Source organism: Piliocolobus tephrosceles, chromosome 15 (genome assembly GCF_002776525.5).
Source record: "Piliocolobus tephrosceles isolate RC106 chromosome 15, ASM277652v3, whole genome shotgun sequence".
Classification (NCBI taxonomy): Eukaryota; Metazoa; Chordata; class Mammalia; order Primates; family Cercopithecidae; genus Piliocolobus; species Piliocolobus tephrosceles.
The window spans coordinates 49,308,761-49,324,259 of record NC_045448.1 but is presented as its reverse complement, the minus strand read 5'-3'; the positions used below and the strand labels follow the sequence as shown (position 1 = coordinate 49,324,259).

The 15,499-nt window shown below is 41.7% G+C and overlaps 1 protein-coding gene across 2 annotated transcripts in view; it reads left to right on the top strand.

Moving 5' to 3' along the window:
• The window catches only part of FSHR (follicle stimulating hormone receptor), a 194,318-nt gene that overhangs the window by 119,956 nt on the left and 58,863 nt on the right, over nt 1–15,499 (top strand). The window lies entirely within an intron of this gene.

Sequence of the window (15,499 nt, the reverse complement as noted above, 5' to 3'; positions counted from 1 at the left end):
CTGTAGTCCTTTATTAAAATGCAAAGCTGTTGCCTATAAATAGTAACATATAAACCACCAGCACCCATGAGTGGTTTTGAGCAACTAGGACCAGTCACCTTCTTGAGGCCTTAGATTCCTGAGAGAGTCAAAATAAATAATCTCTTAGGTCCCTCCTCTCACTAAGCGTTATTCTGTAGTTCTGTAATTCTGTGATACGATGATCTCACAGGCTGATGTTTTGATAGAGGATTAGGAGTCAAGGTGGATCAAGAGCCTTAAATGCCACTTAGGGAAGTTGGGTGGAGTGGAGGGGTGGTTACAGCCAAGATAGACATAGCCACGAAGGCCCCTGGATCCAAAACAGGATCCAAAACAGGATCCAAAACAGGGAGTCAGAGAAGAGGATACCACTGAGGAGTTACACTTCATGGCTTTGCCCCTTGGATGGGCATGATGTTAATACATACATAAAATGCCAGTTGTCCTTGGTCTCTTCTGTCACTGGCAGAGACCTTTTTAAAATGAAAGGCAATGTGAAATCAAATAAAGCACCTAAGAAAACCATGCCCATGGGAGCTAGTTCCATACAAGGACCTCTTTAGGACATTGTTAACATTTCTGTCCCCCTCCCTCTCCTATAATTATCAGTGATTTGCCTTCAGCAGCAATAAAGAACATAGTTTAACGCAGTCATCCCAAGTTCTATAAGAGCAATGCTTTGTATAAAGCCTATAAAGACCAGGCTTGATGCTTAAAGACATTGAAACACGTCGAATGTGACACTGGGTAGCCACCTGTGTAAGTAGAGGAAGCAGCCCCATCTCCCGCATTGCGTGAGGGACCCTGGAGCGGGAGGGGTGGTTGCCACAAAAGAGAATGTTAAAATAAAACACCTTCGCTGGCTTACTCCTAATGCCCAAATTCTACCTTCAAACACCATCATCTGTGTTAAATGCCACCTTCCATCTACCCTTCCATCTATTTCTCCAGGGGTGAGAAATGCTAGGTCTAGACTAATAGCTCTGGGAGTCCATTTATCAAGTCGATTATGAGTTTCATCTCAAAAATGGGTGTCTGGAAAAAACGCATCATGGAAAGGAGAAAAGGAAATAGAGAATGGGGCAGGGAATCACAGTATCATCAAAGAAAAGTAACTGTGATAACACCAGGGATAATAATCATTCTAATCATTCCAAAAAGGTGTTTATGTGTTAAATGCTTTACAATTTACCAAATGCTTTCACAGACATAATTTAATCTTTATGTTGATCATACGAAGTAGATAAGAGACAGTTTTTTACTCACTTTACACTTGAGGTTTGGAGAACTAAAGGGTCTTGTCCCAGGCCACATCACTAATAAGCAAGTGGAAAACTAAAACTCGATGCCAGCTATTGACACCTGCATACACCGCTTTGCTCTAAAGATATCCACAGGATCACAGTGACTCCGTAATAGAAAAGATTTGGGGAAGTTAACCACACGCTTTGCTGATCAGACTTTTCTAAACTCCTTGGGACCGTGGAAGGGGGGTCAGGCAATACTCTGAAAATCCAAGGCCTCATCTCACCAGCTGTCATGAGCTCCAGCTCTCATCCCTTCCTGTGTTAGAACTGGCTTCCTCCTACTCAGTCCTCAGATGAAGAATAACTGGGGAAGGGGAGAGGGAGGGAGTGGCAAGCAGAAAGTCAATCACCGTAAGTTCTCCTATGGATATTAAACATTTGAGCCATCCAGCCTCTGGGTGTTGTTTCCTTAACACAAATGCTCCCCAATAGCTGGCTTTGTGTTTATTTTCTGCGGTGTTGCACTGTGCCTGAGAGGTGTCTACAGTTCAGCCACTACAACAATTACCTCACTTCATCTCTTCCTTCAGTGGCTGAGGACCTAAAGCTCATTTATATCCAGCCTGCTATAAAATCATAATGAATGACAGATGTGATATAAGGGGCTCCAGAAAGGACTTAAAGCTCTAACAATACCTCTAGTCCCCGCTCCTTTGTGCCCTGTATTCCTGACAGTTCTCTTATTAAAGCTTTGTTCCCTATTAAAATGTAATCCCCTCCCCTCCAACCAGACTTTAGTCTTCAGACACTGGCACTTGGGGGTAAATGATTTTTTCTTTTTCTTACAGCAGAGACTAGTATAGGGAAACAGGGTGGAGGAGGGCTCTCAAAGGGGCCCAGGGATGCAAGGTGAAAGGCCCGCCATGCTTCCCCTGATGCTGTATGCCGGGCTCCGGCTTGCACACAGCCCCCAGTGCAGGCAGCTTGGTTGCGGACCATCCATTTTCCTCTCAAATGCCCTCGCTCCTTATCTGAAAACAGCCCTCCTCCGCTGGCCTCTTTATCAACTCCCCTTTCAGCTACCACTTATTCTCACTTTCAAATTGGTGATTGTCCCCCTTACTTTTGCACAGTGTTTGGGTGTTAGAAGAAAGAAAAACCAACCATAACCGAACATCCTTTAGAATCCATTCTCAGGTTCTTCTTGGCAAGTTATAAACTGTTGCTACTATAAGACATATCTTTAGGTTATACAAGCAGCAAGCAATGAAAAATATCACACTCAACTCTGGGGAGAGATTTCCAATAGTTTTCACATTTCCTCATTGTCCCTGCACATCTCTAGCTCTCTTTAAGTACTATGGGGCTTACTCAGTCACTGACCTTGTCTAATCATATTGATTGTCAGCAATTGCAGCCTAATTGGAAAACAAGTTGCTATGGTAATTCCTGTGTCTTCTGTCTTACATTTAAAGACACAATGATCCTAAAAGGGGAAAAATTGCTTGTGGTTGGTGACAGAGGAAAACATAATTAGATATGCAAATTATAAAACTAATGTATTCAAATGAATTCTGAAATCTAAACAAGGATTTGATGTAATAAATTGGTCCCCAGAATTTCCACCAAAGGCACATTTGGTCAGAAGGTATTATTTTTCTCCAAATACTTATATTTTTAGGAAAAAATAAATAAAGACATTGTATCATGGACAAGCAGGAAGGGGGTGGCTATTCACAGCTGAAAACTGGGGATAGGATCCATAACACCAGGATACTGCACTGTGTGCTTGAAGGAACACCAGCACAGGAGATGGCAGACCCGGATTCTGCTCCTCCTTCTATCTTTAACTTGCTGTGTGGTCTTGGGTAAATCACCTCGCTTTTCTGTGCCTTATTCTTCACTAGCAAATAAAGTGACAGCTTTTGTGTTTTTCATTTATTTCACCCATCAATAATCACTTACTGAGCACCTGCTACGTTCCAAGCTATTAGCAGGAAACATTGAAAGCCAGTGTCTCTTGTGACTATGTACTCCAAAGAGAGTACAATTTCTGGCCGGGCGCGGTGGCTCAAGCCTGTAATCCCAGCACTTTGGGAGGCCGAGACGGGCGGATCACGAGGTCAGGAGATCGAGACCATCCTGGCTAACCCGGTGAAACCCCATCTCTACTAAAAATACAAAAACTAGCCGGGCGAGGTGGCAGGCGCCTGTAGTCCCAGCTACTCGGGAGGCTGAGGCAGGAGAATGGCGTAAAAATCCGGGAGGCGGAGCTTGCAGTGAGCTGAGATCAGGCCACCGCACTCCAGCCCGGGTGACGAGACTCTGCCTCAAAAAAAAAAAAAAAAGAGAGTACAATTTCTATTAAATTAGATGCTCCTTGAAGGCAGAAACTATGTTCTCTTGAATATGTATGAAGAAGAGGCCTGCAAAGGAATTTGAGATTTGGCACCAAAAATACCAAAGTATTGTTAATTCCTGCTCCCTCCAACTAAATAAAAATTGAGAGCCTGCCAAGTGTGATTTGAGGAGCCTGGTATTATGGAGAATGTGACAGTTGCCACAGCTCCAGCACTCAGGGGCCTACAAACAGAAGTGCAGCTGGTGTGACAGCCTGACTATGATAAAATGCTCTGATAAAGGCAAAAGCAATGTGCTAGGCAAGCTCAGAGAAGGGAAAATGTCTTAATTCTGGAAGATTAGGACAGGCTTCCTTGGAGAAAACGTTAAAGGTTGGGCCTTAAAATTGGCATGGTGTTTCTTTCCCACTCCACCAGTCAGGTGGGAGGGTAAAGTATATGTTTACTTGACTCAGTATAAGACAAAGGACTTCAAGCCCTGAGGATGTCATTTGTTCATTCAGCACACATTTATGGAGTACCTGCTGGGTGCACAGACACAACCTATGAATATAACAAAGTCCTTGACCCTAAGGGATTTATAGTCACTAGACTTGACACTAGTAGAAAATAGTAACAATAATTATAAATATCATTCCTTTAGCACTTACTAAGCTTCAGATACTTAACACGTAACTATTTCATAAGGAATTCTCATAAAGTTTTATAAAGGTAAATACCATTATCCCCATTTCAAAGATAAGAAAACTGAGGCTCAGAGAGGCTAAATAACTTTGTCAGCTTCACACAGCTAGTAAGTGCTTATATGGATCTACAATGCTACCTCTGCTCCCTGGCTTGTAACCTAGATACCTCCTTCCCTGGAAGTAATAGTTCTAACCCATTGGTTCTACAGCTCCAGCAAGACCCCTGGAACTAGAACGGATTAATGCATATGCACTCCTATCATCATACATCAAGAACATCTTAACCTAGATCAGCTCCATTATTAATTAGCCATGTAATTATAGCTTCTTATACCTTTGTTACTTTATGTGTTGAAAAAAGGGAAGGGGGGCATGTGTAGGAAAATAAATCTAGGAGATGGCTGATAAAATCTCTTCCTTTGCTGATTACTCTGAAATTCTAATTTCAGGGTCACTGGAAAACCAAAACAAAATTTCTAAAAGGTGTCTAACAGGATCCTCATCACCTGAAATTATTTTAGTAAAGGACAAATGCATACTTCACAACTAAATTATGCACATCAATAGGGGTACAGAGGATCCCTTCAGAAGCTGCTAACATGAGGAATGAGATCTGGTTGCTCTTCTCCCTCCGCATAGAGCCAGCACCCTCCATCCTCAACAGGAGCCATTCCACTGTTTGTGCTGCTATTCTCTAAGTTTTTATTTAAACGAAGGGTCCCAAAGGTACAGCAAAGGCCAGAAAATATACTGAACCAGGTTATTGATTCCCAACATCTTGGGTGGCCTAACTGGCTGAATCACTAACATGAAAGACTCATGTTAAAAAATAATCCACTCTTCTTATTCCTCCCTAGAACGATGGCATTTTTCTCTAGACATTGGTAGTCTCATAAAATAGGAAGCATTTAAAAATCATTCCTTTTTCTTCACCTTGCAGGTCCCTTTGCTGTAAAAATACGGACAGTCTCAGGACCAATAGGAGACGAAGGAGGTGCAGAAGTAGGGCTTTTGCCTATAATTTGGGGGTAGAATGGGGGATAACTACTGTTCAGAAATGGATATAAAACCAGTTAAATATGGAGTCAGAGAATACAGACCCCTAAACTTCTGAATGGTTGCAAAGGGCAGGTTGGATAACAGCTCTGCATGCAGGGTACTTATAAGGGTACTACACTCAAGGTTTCCAAAGGGGAAAATAAGACCGTCAATGTGACTCAAATACAAAAGCAGCCAAATGTGAACTCCTTCTTGCTCCTTCACTGCGGCTCATAAAGGAAGCTCTTTCATGCCAAGATAAGAGTTAATGAGGTGTAAAATGGAGGGGCATAAAAAATAGAGTAATTATAAATTACAGGGTGAAAACAGAGGCTGGAAGCAGGAGGAAAGCCATTTGGGGAAGGAGGGGATTATGTTACAGATATGGTATCAAAAAGGCACAATCGAACCCAGAGAGAATTGTTAAGGATGGTTTTGGGGTGCTCTGTGGTGGCAGCAGTGGACAGGACAGCCTCCAATAACACACACAGACACACACACACACACACACACACACTTGCTATTTCTTTAGCAAGAGGCTCAATACATATGTCAAGGAGGAAATCAACAGTGGCTTACTGGCTTGTAGAGGGTATCAGTGGAGCCCTCTTTAAGCTGACAATAAAACATACGGCTGTCTTCAAGAGAATAATGGCTCAGGCCAGGGGTCCTTTCTCACACTTGTCCAGGGCTTCAAGTGGTAAATGGTCCTTGCTGGCTACACTACTGCTGCTCCCTCATGGGTCCACCGCAGAGCTACTCCCAAAGATGCAGTGCCATAAGAGGGATGCTGCATGGAGCCCCACCTCACCCCAGCTTGTTAAAAATGAAAGCTGGCTGTCATAGAGGACTGCCAAAGATGAGGCTGGCTGCCTTTTAATAAGAGAATCACAGAAATAATTAAAATCACAGAATTCTATGGCTAGCAGGGACCCTGGAGATCATTTGGATCAACAGTGTTGTTTTATGGATGAGGAACAAAGGCCCAGGGAAGGTAACTGATTTGACTCAAGGAGAGTGGTTAATTAGTGGCAGAGTCAGGACTACAACGTAGGCCTCCTGACTCCAGTGAAATAATAAAAATAATAGTAAGCAGGACGACCTTTGCATAACACTACTTGCTTTTATCCTAGTGCATGACATGCATTATTCGTGTGCTCTTCAACAGCCCAGCCAACTACATTGAGTATAAAATGTACTGAGGGGCAGAAGATCTTCACACATCTTACAGAGGAAAACGGATCTCAGAAAGCTCCAGTGATTTGCCAAAATGATGAAGGGCTTCCTTCGGCCCACTCAAGAGACCTTTCCCTATGCAGTTTTGCATTTCCGGAGCTTAGAGAGCTGGGGGTTCAAATTTCTTAACCTTAACACCCTCTCAGGCTGCGTGTGCTAATGGATTTAGTAGTCCGCATTGTTAAACAGTTGTTCTTTCTAGCATGCTGAGTTTTGTTGTTGTTGTTGTTTTTTCACGAAATAGTTGAAAAAGGGAATGAAACAGACGAGGGCCCATAGTTCGATAAACAGCAGCCATCATGTGTGCTCACAAGAGGCAAGGCAACTCAATCACAGGTAGTAAATACTGTGTCACTGAAGAAGAGTAGTCTCCAGCTAAGTTAGGTCAAATATAGATTTCATTTTTAGGAAGACTTTTTGGTTATTTCTTTTCTTCAAATTGTCCAAGCAATACTAATTAATCCAGCAATAAGAATGTACTTAACACCTACTGTATGTACCCACTTCACCAGATGGTAGATGTAAAACTCTTACCCTGCCCTGATGTGAGGAACATTTGCTGAACAAGTACTAGCAACCACACAGGGTGCTAGACTCCTACCTTAGGTATCAGAGTAGGATAGATGACAACAGACTCCAAAATGACAGGGACTTTTGGAGCTAGTTTCTTTCTTTCTCATCGAGTAGTCCAGGTTGGTATTTCTCAGCATTTTATTTAAGACCCCAGGGCAAACGCAGCTTTGCCATCTTCAGTTATGGCTTTCAAGGTTGTTCTAGGCACCTCCAACCAACAACTAAAAAGGAGACAGTGTATGGAGAAGCACAATGGTAGGTGAAGGACCAGGCCTGAAATAGCACATATCACTTCTGTTCACCTTCCACAGGAAGAGCTTTCTTCTCACAATGCTGCAACTAACAATAAGACTGGCCAGGAAATGTAGTCCAGCTCTACCCCCAGGAATAAGAGGAGGGAAACTGATTTTGGAGGACAGTTAGCAATCTATTCCATACCACATATTATCTCCATAATTCACACAAAAACCCTAACAGGTGGGTATAATTATCCCCATTAAAATAAATATCATGAATATTAATTGACTTGTCCAAGGTCACATGACTGGGCAATGATAAAGCTAGAATTTGAATCTAGGCCTGTCTGGCTTCCAGGTTCACGGTGCCACTCACACATGTGTGTCAACCAAGACAAATATGAGTCAGCAGGGCCCTAATGAGACAAAGCCATTAGTGAGATTACCCAGGCAGAGCATTTAGCACTGTGCCTGCTTCACAGCAAATGTCTAATAAAGGTTAATTATTATCACTGTCATCATTATTCCTGCAACCTTGAGTTACGCAACTCAAACTTACAAGTGTCCCTAACCTATGGACACTTTACTGTCCCTGTCTCTTGAGTGTCAAAGGCTACTCCAACCTCGCACCTCACTTTCTTTTGCCTCTGCCAAAGCTGTCAGGTCACGTCAAACCCAAACGGCCTGATCAACATGCCTTTCCTTTCTCTTCTACACAGCATATCTACTCCCTTACTACATACCAACTCCATGTCTTTCATCACTAGGAACTCAGTAAATTCCCACTTAAGAAAGAAATTGACTACCTTTTCTAGCTTCCAAAGCTAATCTGGCTTTACCTCCAGAAAATCTTTGTCCTTCCTTCACTTATTTTTGGAGACAGAGTTTCACTCTGTCACCCAGGCTGGAGTGCGGTGGCGCGATCTCAGCTCACTGCAATCTCTGCCTCCTGGGCTCAAGTGATACTCATGCCTCAGCCTCTCGAGCAGCTCAGACTACAGACCTCCACCACCAAATCTGGCTAGTTTTTGTATTTTTAGTAGAGATGGGGTTTTACCATGTTGGCCAGGTTGGTCTGAAACTCCTGATGTCAAGTGATTGGCCCACCTCGGCCTCCCAAAGTGCTGGGATTATAGGCGTGAGCCACTGTGCCTGGCCGTTCCTTCACTTTTTATCATCTTCTTTCAATTCCATTTGCTTTCCCAGATAATTATCCTATGCATGGCTCCCAAGCACAAGAACTAACTGCACCCCTGTGTCCAGGTAGGGATAGACTCATAGGCCACCAGCTTCCACTTCACTATTTTCTCTACTCATCCCTTCATTCTTAGTCTTGCATATTATGTACATAAACTTAAATATCTCCCAAATATTAATTAAATAATTGGTACACTTAATTTGTTTGAAAACAGATGACCCATGACCAACATCAAAACACTCCTGAGTCACCACATGACTTTTAAGAACTGTTGGTCTGGTGGAAATTGCAAAGCTGACAATGAGGGTAGGAAATAAAGAGAGGTTTGCAAGAAATATAGAAAAGAGTAATTGAGAGAATTTAAGATCTGTTTGGACACAAAATGGTACAGAGAAGTCAGAGATGGTCTCAGAATTAAAAACTTAGGTTAGTCCAGTGGGCCAGTAGGGATATCAGAGGGAGCCATTGGCTGGGGTTGTGACTGGGGAGGGGAAGAGAGTTGGGAGAGGAAAAGAATCAAGTTGCTCTATATGGACTGTCCGTGATGGGTTCACAAAACATGTATCCCTCAGGTTGTTGCAGACAAGGATGCTGGTCTCAGAGGGAAGCTCATTCTGGTGATGTGTAATTCATCAGCAGAGAGGTCCTAACTGAGGGGCTATAGGGAATGAGGTGGCCTCAGGGGGTGTCAACAGGAAAAGCTTGAGGGACACCAAGACGGGGTTAAGAAATGGTGACATTTAGAGACAGTGAATTGGGGGAAATATGGTGTATAGGGAAAAATAATAAAATGTATTGAATTGTTTACTCAGGTGTGTTGGGCACTTGGCATCCCGTCCTCCACTTCTGTTGACTCTGCACTCGCAAATTTTCATGCATATGAATAAACTGCAGATGCTTGTAAGATAAGGGCAGTACTATTTGCCATCTTATATGCTTCATATTTGCACAGAAAATGTACTAAATGGTGATTATATGAGTTGCTGCTTGGAACTTTTACTTATGTGTGCTATTGGGGAAATTACTTAACTTCCATGTGCCATCCTCATCTGTAAAGGGGGCTAAGGATGGCACTTAGCTCACAAGGTTGTTGTGAGGATTAAGCAAATTAATAAATGTGAAGCACAGAAAAACTGCCTGACACATAAGTGCTTAATAAACATCAGCTATTATGACTGAGATTTTTAGTCCCTTTCCTCATCTACTGAGATAAGCAAGGGAAACATATTATATCAAATTTTAGATTAAAGTTTAAATTAAGGTAAAACTAAAAATGAACACAATACTTTGTTGTTGATGTATTTGAAAGCAAGAGCATTTAATTCAGATTTCTGAATTAGGCTGAGCCACTGAAGGTACTTTTATCTCTGTCTCATTTTGGGGATATCTTTAGGATGACTCTAGCAAGGACTCATCTTGCCCATGATGAGGAAGCAGATCTGGGAAGACAAGACAGTCTCAGGCATGTCAGGAAAGGATAGCACCACTGGCTGTCATCTGAGGAGGCAAAAGGAGTCCTTTGGCAACATCCTCACCACACCCTGACATGTCCCACCCTGAATTGACCCTCTTCTAAAGGGAAGAGCATACTTTTTAGGTTGTGATTTCAGTGGTGGAGACAATCCATGTTGAGGCACACACATGCTCTACCTAATCTCCTTTATGCGGCCAGCAGACCAGATAGCCAACCTCACTATAGGACTTAGAATGGGGCTGGGGTTCAGAATAGTAATATAGCCTGGTTTAAGTATTTAAATGATTCTACAGGTGAGGTTAAGGGAACAACCTGAATTTCCCTAGGACCTATGTCAGTAGACTTTTCCCTCAGCACAGTGGTTGACTGTCACAAGATCTCCCAGCTGCAGATGAATTTAGTCCCCAACTCCACAAAGAGAGGAAGGCAGGCTATCAGCAGGTATGGTGACATTAGAATTTACCATGTGCCAAGAATTGTACTTTCACAAATACCTTCTTATTTAATTCCTTTGACAACCCTTTGAGGTAGTTATTATTCCCATCTTATAGACGAGGAACTGAAGCTCAGAGAGACTCTCACAGTTGCCCACAGTTATTGAGCTAGAAGAAAATGGAAGCAGGACTCAAACTCAGGTCTCGACTTTATTGTAAAGTCTCTGGATCTAACGTTAAGGGAATTCTAAAGGAGAGTGGAAGTGTGTATTTTGAGAGCTTTATGAAATTTCCTGGAACATATTTTCATGGAAATTTTCACCTGCCTTCTTATATATGATATATATGTATTATACATATTATATTATATGTATATTACATTTCAGTATCACAAGGTATACAGCATATGTTACATATACAATATGAATTATTATATGCACATACTCTATCTTGTTATATTGAAAAGCAATATACCAAAAGTTTTATTTTTTCTAGTAACTAAAATGTACCCCATCAAATACAGATAGCACCAGTTAAGGAAAGCCTAGAATACTAGTCTCACTGAGTTAGAGATGAGGATCCATTTTATTCATCTTTAGATTCCCGGCACTGATCCCAGTGCCTGAAATACACAAGCTTCTTAATCAAAATTCATTGAACATTTGTTGAATTAGTTCTCCACTCTCTTAAAGATTCACTCCAAGCTTTCTGCTAAGAAGCTTCCCTCCTGTGTGAATACACAATTTGATTTGCAAATACTCTGTTTACTGCAAGTTTTCAGGAACATGGCTTTATTGTACAAAAGCAAAGGTGGAAAATCTTTTCTAATCTTTCAAAGATAATTCATTCATTCAGCAAACATTTGACTGGGAGCAGGAATATTAAGATAAAGGGCAATGTCACTGTCCTCCAGCAGTTCTTAGCCTAGTGAGGGAAACAAAGCAGAATGCAAACCCAATGCAATATGCAAGGGGCAGTAATAGAGGGTCTATGGAAATCCTTAACCATTGGGGACTCAGGAAAGGAAAACAGTCAACTAAATTTAGTTTGAGCTTATTAAAAACAAAAGAAAGAAATTTGATTCAGTGACTATTACAGATATTTTAATGCAATTTAATCCCTTAATTTACTGAGTTAGGGAGAAATATTTTGGATATATTAGAGAAAAATGTTCTGTGAAGAGAGAGGCAGGGGAGGAGGGAAAAGATGGGAAAGACCCAGAGGGGACTATATCACCTCTATCAGAAAGAAAGTGAAAAAGAAGTTCCTGTGAGTTTTTGATGCTCATTCTTTTATTTTTATTTTTTATCTTATTCATTTCAGGGATATATTATTTACTCACCAAAATCTGGAGTTTACGCACAATCTCGGCTCACTGCAAACTCCTCCTCTCAGGTTCAAGTGATTCTGCTGCCTCAACCTCCCGAGTAGCTGGGATTATAGGCATGTACCACCACACCTGGCTAATTTTGTATCTTTAGTAGAGATGGGGTTTCACCATGTTGGTCAGGCTGCTCTCAAACTCCTGACCTCAAGTGATCCACCTGTCTTGGCCTCCCAAAGTACTGGGATTACAAGTATAAGCCACTGCACCCGGCCCTTATTTTCACTTCTTTAAATTTTACTTTAAATTCTGGGATATATGATGTGCAGAACGTGCAGGTTGATTACATAGGTATACACGTGCCATCCTGTTCTCCAACTCATGTCATGGAAATCCTAGTGAGGCCTTTAACTACTGGTCACAGCTCTTCAGTTCTTTGTATCCAATAAACCAGTAACAATTCTACTCGGAATCAGTTTGGCACTTGACAAATGAGTATCAGCTGTAACAGTGAACAAATTAATATGACTTTATAACAGGTTGAAACTTTATGCTGGAGCAGACCACATTCGATATGCTCATTCACTCCCTAAAGTCCGCAAAATTGGAAAACACCCTACCCCACCCCTCCATCAAATGTACTTGTATATTTGAAGGAAAGGAATTTGATAACGGCTCTGAAACTCACTCCAGAGAGAATGACTTGATAACTCCCAGTACCTCATGCAAGCACATGTCCCTATCCTTCATACAAACATGGAATCTCATGTACAGACGGGCCCTTAAAAGTCATCTTCTCTAACTCCCGGTCAGATACTCAATGAACCCCTATAGTCACCAGTCCTCTCTCCTGTTTTATTTTCTATGGGTGTTTTGTCAGTTCAAGGACCTCATCTGATAGCCAGAGAAGGCCTAGGGAGAGAGCTATGACCCAGAGAGGCACAGATAAAGGTATCCATATACTATACGTTCAGCAGACCAAATATTTGTATGCGTCACTTGCATGTTATACTCTGTTTTAGTAAAATTCCCTGGAACAAAATCCTAAGTCATAGACAAGCTAGGCTGGGCTGTCACCCGCTGGACTCAGACACGCTGCCTACAGAAAAGGGGGTGAAAGAATGCCACAAACTTCACCTCCTTCAGTTTAGCAGATGACTTTCATAGGCCTTAAGATTTCTTTTCCTTAGTCTACCCTTTGATCCATTCATTCATCCAGTAATCGTTTATTGAGCACTAACTACACATCAACTTATAACTAGATGCTAGAGATACAAAAACAGATGAATTAGACAATGACCAAAAAAAGCAATAAGAAAACATGGTGGTGATTGCTTTAACTGAGAAATGGAAAAGATCTTGTGAGAAGCTAGACAATAGGAAAACTTCAATGCTGGTAGAGTAACAGCAGGCTTTTCAGAGGGAATACAGATTTTTCTAAACCAACTACTTCATTCCCCTGGAGCTCCTCTATCACACTCTGCATATCCACCTATGAATATGTACATTGGGGCAAAAAGTCTGGTAGCATATTATTACTATTTCCCTAAAGGTCCTTGCAATACAAAGTATGATCAGTACCTGGACTATTAGAAATGCAGGACCTCAGGCCCCACTCAAGACCTTCCCAATGAGAATCTGCATTCTAAAAAGATCTCCAGGTGATTCTCATGTGTGAGAAGCGCCATCCTAGAAGACAAGTAAAGGAGAAACTCATCTCTGAAAATTCTCTTCTACAGAGCTTCCGTGCTTGAGGATAAAGCCTCCTTGCACTGTTCCGGAAAAGACAAATGATCTCATCTATCCCCTTATTTTACAACAAAGAATCCAAGGTCCAGAGGGGTGCTCAATATGGCATGGGAGGCAGGGCGGGTAGAAGAAAGTGTGTGAGCCCTTCTGTCAGCCACAGTTGGTCCCTCACACAAGCCAGGCCATTTACTAATGTGGAGACCAAAATACTAACCTCACAAGCATGTCAAAAGGATTACAGAGTATGTAGGTAAAGTGGCTGATAAACAGTAAACACCCAATAAATTATAATAGTAATAACTAGAGACAGAATTGGGTTAGAACGGAATAAGATGTCTAAATTTCTCAATGAAGGACTTTTCCATGACTGTACCCTGTTCACCTGCCCCCAACCCTTGTCGGGCCAAAGGCATCCCCCTACCCAACCCTAACACCCGGTACTGTCTTTGAAGTTGAGACCATCAAATATGACTACTTTCTGAAATCACTAATTTAGAAGCGTTTCTTTGTTTGTTCTAATAATTTCTAGTTCTTTTTGAAAAACAAATCCAGATAAGGGAATTCTCAATGTGTGAATTTCGGCAAGGACATAATGTCTCTACGAGTGGTGACCAAATGTACGGCTAACTGATAGTGAACCTGGAAATGGCTTTTGGAGGAGATGGCCTTATTTGCATTTGAGCCCTTCCTGTTAGCTAGCCTTTTCCTGAATTCCTTATTCTCTATCTGTGCCATTCTTTCACTCTACTGCATTCAAATAAATGCCTTCTTCTTCCATCCCTTTCCCCCTTCTTCTCAATTCTGTACCTCCCAGATGTCCCTGTACTTTTGGGACACAGAGTGAAATAATAAATGGCCAATAGCCAGCATGATGTTCATTCTCTCTCTCTCTCTCTATATATGTATACATACATGTATATATGCATGTATGTAGATATACATGCATATATACATATATACACATATATGCATAGAATATAGATAAGGGTGGGGTATGTGTTTTTCTATGTATATATATACACACGTACATATACATATGTATATATATACACACACACGTACATACGTATATATATATACATATTTAGAAAAACACATACCGCACCCTTATCTATGTTCAACTGTGCAAATGGTGAGGACTTTAATTTACCAAATAAATCATGAAAGATGTTATTATGGAATAAGAGGAGCTCTTCTCACAAAATGTCTTCTCATTCACGGGGGCTTCTGAGAAATGGCCCTGCCCCCACTGGGTTAACAAGCAACAGATGTCACCAGCCCCCTGGTCACAGATACCCCAGTCACAGATGCACCAGCAGACTGCTGCTGCTCACAGTCACACTTCCCCTCCCCCATGGGCCTTGTTTTTTTGCCTCCCCTCCAGGCCTTTCTCTAGATCAAGAGCCTTTCTAGAACTCTTCCGCTAAATCCTAGGCCAGCAGACAGCTCTTCTACCTCAGCCAATTTGAATGCATGCTGCCTGTGAGATTTCCTGAGACACTCTCAGCTGCTGCATTAAAACTGCATAAGAGTCTTCCTCAGGAGGCCTAATAATAGCACATTTCATCCGTGAGATACTTTATAAATATTAACTGATTAAGCTGTCCTCTCTCCTCACAACCTCTGGGCTTCTGCCTAGTGGACTTCATTCTCTTCTGCCCTCAAATTACTCTGGGAGCAAAAACACTGAGACCTGAGGAATCTTTTCTGTGTATTCTAAGCCAAGACATCATTAATGGCCATGGCCTTGCAACAACCTCCACCTAGGTAATGGCATGGAGTGGAAAGGGATTTAAATCTATGTTTATTTTATTATTTTTCTTAATTTTTAAGTTCCACGGTACCTGTGCAGGATGTGCAGGTTTGTTACATAGGCAAATATGTGTCATGGTGGTTTGCTGCACTTATCAACCCATCACCTAG